The sequence below is a fragment of the Arachis ipaensis genome, chromosome B06 (genome assembly GCF_000816755.2).
Source record: "Arachis ipaensis cultivar K30076 chromosome B06, Araip1.1, whole genome shotgun sequence".
NCBI lineage: Eukaryota > Viridiplantae > Streptophyta > Magnoliopsida > Fabales > Fabaceae > Arachis > Arachis ipaensis.
The window spans coordinates 11,286,171-11,293,330 of NC_029790.2; positions in this window are offsets into that span (position 1 = coordinate 11,286,171).

Here is a 7,160-nt window from a genome sequence, read left to right on the forward strand (position 1 = left end):
GGAAAGACACTCTCCTTCGTGAAACCTCTAGGAGAAGGTGAAAAGGCACTCTCCTTCGTTTATGATCCTCCTGGAGATGTGCAACCTAGATACCAGTGTCTGGGTTAGCTACTAGATGTGTTAGGTTCTGGCAAAATAACCGACACGTGAGCTCACGGCCAGTAGGATAGACATTCATCATATGTATTTTGTTTGTTTGTTTGTTTGCTTGCTATGCTTAATTGGGATTGCCTAACTGAATATAATTTGATAATTGTGATAATTGCTACTTGCACTACTTGTCTCCTACCTATGCTTGCAATTGCCTATTTGTCTGTGTTTGTAAATTCACTGGAGATGGAGGAACAGAGAAAAGGTGGACAGGTTGAGTGTTAAGTTAGAATTTAAGTTGAGTTTAGAATTCCCTAGACACCTATCCCCTATTACAGTTTCTGTTTAGTAATTTTAAGCTTTATAATCTGAGTGTTGGCATTCTAGGACTGCCTCTGGCAGTCCCAGGACCTTATATATTATGTGCGTGGCACCTTTACCATACTGAGAACCTCCGGTTCTCATCCTATACTGTGTTGCTGTTTTCAGATGCAGGACGAGCGGCACCTCGGTAGGCGTCTGAAGTTTCTGCGGCGAAGTGGTTTACTTTGGGGTCTCCTTTTGTTACTTTGATGTATATATATATGTATAGTTTCTCCACTTGTATGTAAGAACACTTGTTTATGTACCTCTTAGAGGTTTTATGGAGAACTAGGGTTTTGAACATGCTCTTTTGGGTTATTATTATGTATATATATGTACGTATATGTTCTCCGGCCAGCCTTGGCTTCACAGGCTGAGTTTGGAACTTGTTATTTTGTACTATTGGTCCTCTACTCGTATCATCTGTATATATATGTTGTTGAACTTTAGTTTTCTTCTCACGCAAGTAACCACGTTTTTTGAGGGTTGCACTTTTTGATTTTGCGATTTATTTTTTTGACCTTTCAAGGCTCCTAGTATATTATCTCTTTTTCATTATTATTATTATTATTATATATTTTATTTTTAGAGGTCGTAATACCTTGCCGCCTCAGCTTTATGACTTAAGCATAAGACTCTGTGCGGTAGGGGTATCAGAGCAGTTCGTTCCTATAGAGCCTGAGGATGGACTGATTGTGCTTTTGGGCATTCTCTGTGTATTTGTCTATGTGCTATTAGGATATCTAACTGATATATGTGGCATAAACGTTCATGAGAATGCATTTGGGACTTAAAGCACTGGACTTGCGATATTGAGACTGATCAACTTGATATCACTTGTTTGGTGTGTATAGGGACCAGATGTCGACTCGCGGACGCGGACGCGGGCGAGGTAGAGGCAGAATAGGCAATGCTATGCCTGAAGCGTCAGGGAATACTCCTAACCCTGTAGACTTCATGGCCGCTTTAGGTAATATGGCTGCAGCAATGCAAGCAACCGCCGAAGCCCTGGGAAACCAAATCAATAATGGGAATAATGGCAATAACGGCGATAATGGCCCTATGACGCTTTCTTCCTTCCTGAAGGTTCATCCTCCGACCTTCAGAGGAACTTTAAACCTTACCGATGCGGATAACTGGATACAAGCTATTGAGCGAGCATTACAGGCTCAGCAGGTTTCTGAAGAACAGTGGGTTGAGTTTGGAACCTACCAGCTGCATGGTGAGGCTCAGCATTGGTGGCAGGGCATGAGGCGTATTCTGCAGCCTAATGGGGTTGTAATTTCTTGGGAATTGTTCTGAACAGAGTTTTATAAGAAGTACTTTCCCAGTTCAGTCAGAAATGCTAAGGAACTTGAACAGCTTCACTGAAACAAGGTTAAATGACTGTTACTGAGTACACAAGCATATTTGAGGAATTGTGCCGCTTTTCACGGATTTGTCAGGGAGCTCCTGAGGATTTTATTGAGTGGAAGTGTATCAAGTATGAGGGAGGCCTTCAGAGCAATATTCTGAGCTTCGTTGCACCTATGGAGATCCGGGTATTTTCTGAACTTGTGAACAAGAGTCGAATAGTTGAGGAATGTGTGAGGAACGCAGCCGTGGCAAAGAATGATAATTGAGAGTCCCACCGAAGAGATTACCATCAGGACTTGGCACTAAGGAGTCAAGAATTCAAGAGGATTGAGAACTACCAACCCAATAGGCAGCATAAAAACAAGCAAGGTCTGTGTTACTGATGCAGATCACCCGAGCGTCTAGTTAAGGACTGTCCTAACCCACGTGGTGGAAACTCATGATACAGATCGATCACAATCACCAAGTTAAGGTAATTGCAATTATTGAATTTTAGGAGCAATGTAATATTCTAGGATACCATGATTACTCATAGCCTAAGATAGGGAAGAAAGACTTAACAGTGAAATGACAAACCTAGTATAGGACTTAGAACAAAACTAAATCATTTCAAGTAGGGTATTATCGTCAAAGCTTGCAGAGCTTAGTGAAGTTTTGGTTGGCGTTGGACGAATAATCAAGACACTTAGAGATAAGAATTCTCAGTGTGGAGTACCAATAATGTCAGAAGAAGAGGAATAGAGCGGATTCAACCTTTAGTTGTTAATTGATTGCACCACCAGTGAAAACATTATTATAACCGAGTTGAAAAGAGTACTGGAAAGGAGAATCTAAGTGTTTCTTTGCTAGGAGGTGCACCGTGTGAATGAAATATCAGGATACGATGGAAGCCTTCGAGCCATGGAAAGGAGATTGATCTTTTTGCCAATACTTGTATTGCTTAAGCCTAACGAACTATTTAGGGAATGGCTACGATGTATTATTGGAATACTTAAGATGCGTGCTGATGCTACACCCTAGGCAAGAAGTTCCTAAGGGATTCTTGGACGTTAATTTCAAAGGAGAAAATGTTAGATGAGTTAGAGTTCTAAGTTGGAGAATGAGAGTGTGGAGTGGAAGTGTCAGAGTAGATCCATTACCAGTTTACAACGTGGTATCGATGAGATACAGGACGCGTAACGAGACAATAAGGAGCCGCCAAAGATGTCAAATGTCCGGTAAACAAAGGCGAATTAAGAAGAGATTTATATACCCAATGCCGAAATAGAGATCGTAGAGTCAAGGACTTAGGGAGCATAACAATGCTGATAAGGAGCTGCTAAGAGTATCAAAGCCTGTCGAATTAAGTAGATACCAAGAGAGAGTTATGTGTTGAAATCGGAAGTTGAAACAAGAAACTAGTATCTGAAGCTTACAAGAGAGGATTTTTGAATTGGCCCTGAACTTAATAAAACGTATCGCGAATGCAAGAAGATATTTCGAGCAGCCAGAAGTGAAGAACGAAGTGACAAAGTCCATTTTGCCTATTGGAGCAAATTACTTAGTGGGGATATCAACGAGACAATACATTAGGGAGAAAGTGAGACGTCACAGCATGCTAAACACCTTTAAATTAATCGAAAACTAGAGCATCGAACATCTTAGTTCCTGAATTTGATAGCCAAGACAACGAAGAAAAAGTTACGTAAATCTGAGTTAGAATTCTTATTATGAAAGCCGACAAAAGAGTTAAGCAGATCTAAGAAGAAGACTTCTCAAGCGGGAAGGAAAAGGACACCCGTCTCTCAAGATTACTTTAACGACTAGAATCGGATGAACAATCAAAAACAAGAAAGATAAAACCCGCTAAGTTAGCCCATTTCAATTTCGGAGAGTATTGATGGTTAGAGGTGTGCCAAATAGTTTTCTGCTACAATCTATGTGATTACATGTTCAACGCATGGGAAAGAAAAGAGAGACCACTAGAAGCCGTGCGAAATGCTACAACCATCGAAGGTTCTACATTAAAGGTAAAAGAGAATAGCCATCAATTTTGTAGTAGATTGCCGAGGTCTAGGACAAAAGGTGATACTGTTAGGGAATCGTGAACCAAGTGACCAGACCCATTTTCCCTATCGAAGCAAACTACTTATTAGGGATATTAATAAGACTATACATCAGGAAGAAGGTGAGACTTCACAGTATGCTAAACACCTCTGAATTAATCAAAAACCGAAACGTCGAACGTCTTAGTTCCTGAATGTGATAGCCGAGACAACAGAGAAAAAGTTACACAAATTTGAGTTAGGATTCTCAATATGAAAGCCGACAAAAGAGATAGGCAGATCTAAGAAGAAGACTTCTCAAGTTGGAAGGAAGAAGATACCTATTTCTGAAGATTACTTCAACGAACTAGAATTAGATGAGCAATCAAGAACTATGAAGTTAAACCCCGCTAAGTTAGATCATTTCAATTTTTGGAGAATATTGATAGTTAGTGGCGTACCAAATAATTTTCTACTGTACCTTTTGAACCTATTCGACGTACTCCATATCTCGTAACTTCTGAAACACGCTTCTAAAACAAATTCATGTCTTACAACCTAAGCCGGTTTAAATGAAAGGAGATAGACGTTTCGAGTAACGAGGTCAACTTTAAGAAACACCGAGTATGCTGAAGGACTACCCACACCTCTTGTCAGATGACAGAATCTGAATTTTGAGGGCAAAATTCCTAATTATGTGGGTAGGATGTAAACCCCGCTAAAATGAGCAAATAATTAGTCAATAAATCGAATTTTAATTAGAAAAATTAAAAATGTAGATCTAATATTAAAATAAGATATAACTCTTCAAAACGAGAATTTTGATACTAATTTCGAAAAATTTGGCCCAAAATTAGACCGGATGGACCGAACCGGTTGAACCAGGGCCAAACCGGGCCTGTGGGTCCAACCGGACCCATTATTTAAAAAAAGCAGAAGCTCCTTCTCCCTCATTCAGCAACAACACCAACAAATAGATTGGGATGGGAGAGCTCACCTAAACCCTCATCAAACCCTTTGATCCACCATAACTTTTTCATTCGAGCTTCGATCGCCGCACCGTTTGCGGCAACGCGTCCAGCGCGTCGAGCTCTACATTTCTATCAGATCAGTTTCACTGGTAAGTCTCAATTTCGTCTCAGATTCTCTTCTCCCTTTCTCTTTGTGAAATTGAACCTTATAGTGGGATTTTGCCAATTCGGTGTTTTAGGTTCAATTTAGCTTACGGAGCTTATCGGGTTTGAGTTCCTATGCGTGTGGATACGGTAAGGATCACCTAAACCTTAATCCAATTTTGATTTTAGTATGTGAAATCTGAATTTGAGATACATGATGTGTGAGCATTTTTCCTATCTTTTGCTAGTGAATTTGTATTTAATTTGTTGAGTTTAATTAAGAATTAATTATCTTTTAGCCACTATGGATGCTACTTTGAGTCTTGTGCAATTCTGTTATTTTAGGTAGTATTTTTTGGATTTGATGGAGCTTCCGCAGAAACAGAGAAGAAGGCTATATAGGGCAGGAATGGCCTAGAGGATGGAGAGGAAGCTTGCACAAATGGAATCAGCACAAGAATTAAAGGAGATGACAGCGAGGAGCGACGCGTGCGCGTGCCTGACGCGTGCGCGTGATTTGGAGCTTTCCATGGCGATGCGTGCGCGTACCTGATGCGTACGCGTGAAAAGCGAAGTTGCTCAGTGACGCGTGCGCATACCTGACGCGTACGCGTGACACGCGAAGAAGACCATCGACGCGTACGCGTGACATGCGCCACATGTAGAAAACGCAGACAACGCTGATTTATTAATTCTAATTTAAAACTGTATTTTTAATTTAAAATAGGAAAAGATATTATTTTAGTTTTAGAGAATAGATTTGAAATTAATTAGGATTAGATATAAAAGAAAAAAGGTTGTGGAGAGTTTGATAAATGGTTTGGTCGGGACCCGGAAAGGGTAAACGTGATGAATTATAAGAGAATGATGTGAAAGCTAAATGAATACATGTTGCTATGGCTATAAAGAACGAATGTAAGGAAATGATGATGATAAATGATGAGATTTGGGAATGACTGTGTGTGGCCAAAATGGTCGATATGGCAAGTTGAGGACGGAAGTTCCCTCTCTTGTCGTGATGCAGATGTGGGGAAGGTGGAAAGGCACTCTCCTTCGTATTGTTTTTCCCACATTCTTCTCTGGTTTCAAGGTGAAAAGGCACTCTCTTTCGATGTGGAAAGGTACTCTCCTTCGTAAAACCTCTAGGAGAAGGTGGAAAAGGCACTCTCCTTCGTTTATGATCCTCCTGGAGATGCGCAACCTAGAGACCAATGTCTGAGTTAGCTACTAGATGTGTTGGGTTCTGGCAAAGTAACCGACACGTGAGCTCACGGCCAGTAGGATAGACATTCATCATATGCATTTTATTTTTTTGTTTATTTGCTATGCTTAATTGGGATTGCCTAACTGAATATAATTTGATAATTGTGATAATTGCTACTTGCACTACTTGTCTCCTACCTGTGCTTGCAATTGCCTGTTTGTCTGTGTTTGTAAATTCACTGGAGATGGAGGAACGGAGGAAAGGTGGACAGGTTGAGTGTTAAGTTAGAATTTAAGTTGAGTTTAGAATTCCCTAGACACCTATCCCCTATTACGGTTTCTGTTTAGTAATTTTAAGCTTTATAATCTGAGTGTCGGCGTTCTAGGACTACCTCTGGCATTCCCAGGACCTTATATATTATGTGCATGGCACCTTTACCATGCTGAGAACCTCTGGTTCTCATCCCATACTGTGTTGCTGTTTTCAGATGCAGGACGAGCGGCACCTCGGTAGGCATCTGAAGTTTCTGCGGTGAAGTGGTTTACTTTGGGGTCTCCTTTTGTTACTTTAATGTATATATATGTATAGTTTCTCCACTTGTATGTAAGAACACTTTGTTTATGTACCTCTTAGAGGTTTTATGGAGAACTAGGGTTTTGAACATGCTCTTTTGGGTTATTATTATGTATATATATGTACGTATATGTTCTCCGGCCAGCCTTGGCTTCGCAGGCTGAGTTTGGAACTTGTTATTTTGTACTATTGGCCCTTTACTCGTGTCATCTGTATATATATGTTGTTGAACTTTAGTTTTCTTCTCACGCAAGTAACCACGTTTTCTGAGGGTTGCGCTTTTTGATTTTGCGATTTGTTTTTCCGACCTTTCAAGGCTCTTAGTATATTATCTCTTTTTCATTATTATTATTATTATTTTATTTTTAGAGGTCGTAATACCTTGCCGCCTCAACTTTATGACTTAATTATAAGACTCTATGCGGAGGGTGTTAT